General features: G+C 39.5%; 1 protein-coding gene across 1 annotated transcript in view; it reads right to left on the reverse strand.

The window, feature by feature from the left end:
• RAP1A (RAP1A, member of RAS oncogene family) overlaps window positions 1-1,059 on the reverse strand; it is a 22,642-nt gene that overhangs the window by 3,557 nt on the left and 18,026 nt on the right. The window lies entirely within an intron of this gene.

Consider the following 1,059-nt stretch of genomic DNA (forward strand, 5'->3'; position numbering starts at 1 on the left):
TTCCTTGGCTTTCACCTTCAAAAGTGGTCTTCATTCACCCGCTGCATAGGATTCGCTGTTAATTTTCCTCTTTGCCAAACAGATTCAAGCTGTTAATCACTTCACCTTTTTGCCTGGTCTAATCTTTGATTTTATTATTAAAATTTGCGAGAAGACGCAAAACATCTGCCCCGAACTCAGACATTTCCAGAAGGGGATGAGAGCTTCAGAGAAGAGTTTCTTGAGAACGCATTTGCTGCAAGTTGTTTTCCCAGCAATACTCAACCCATTTATAGCAAAATGAGCTCTGCAAAAATGCTTGGAGCTGTGTCACAGTATTGAGGAGAAATATTTAAACTTTCAGAAAGCTCCACCCTTGTCCTTGTTTACTTTTTTTCCTTCCTGGAGTGGCTGACAGCTCACAAATTCTTGTTGATTCAGAAATTCAGAACACAAAGAAACTTTATAACAAATTGCAACAACTGGAATTTTAAGATTTTCTAGCTATTATCTACATGAAAAAGCACTAGTGCACAGTGAAATAATTTCAAATGAAACAAATGTGACCGTGGCTTTAGCAAGCTCTCATGTGAAATATTTTACAATAGCATTTGAGTTGCTCATGCTACTCCTTTACTAAATTTATTGCTACAGTTCTCTACTGTCAGCCTCAGGCAAAAGTAGCAGTTTGTACTCTCCAACAGACACAGCCAAGCTGTTCAGAAGTGTACAGATGAGATACAAAGAAAAAGTTCCTGTAGGAGAAACCAATTAATAAGCGGCATCTTCTATGCTGATGCAAAACAGCATTCAGTATTTAAGCCTTTATAAACAAGAGTCAAGGTGATTTGAATGTAATTATGATGTGCAGGAGGAATCTGAATTTCTGAAGGCACCAACCATCTCTGCTCTGGCAAACGAGATCCTTGAATGTTTTGAGGTAGACCACTCACCTTCCCAGCACTAAGGGGGGGTGGGGGGAAGGAAATCCCTCTGGAAAAAAAAATCCAGGGTTAGATTATTTAAGTGCTGGTACTGACTGAGTACAGAAGTGAAGTCTGCAGCAAGGTTTCAGGAATG

The sequence above is a fragment of the Phaethon lepturus genome, unplaced genomic scaffold, assembly GCF_000687285.1.
Source record: "Phaethon lepturus isolate BGI_N335 unplaced genomic scaffold, ASM68728v1 scaffold20513, whole genome shotgun sequence".
Classification (NCBI taxonomy): domain Eukaryota; kingdom Metazoa; phylum Chordata; class Aves; order Phaethontiformes; family Phaethontidae; genus Phaethon; species Phaethon lepturus.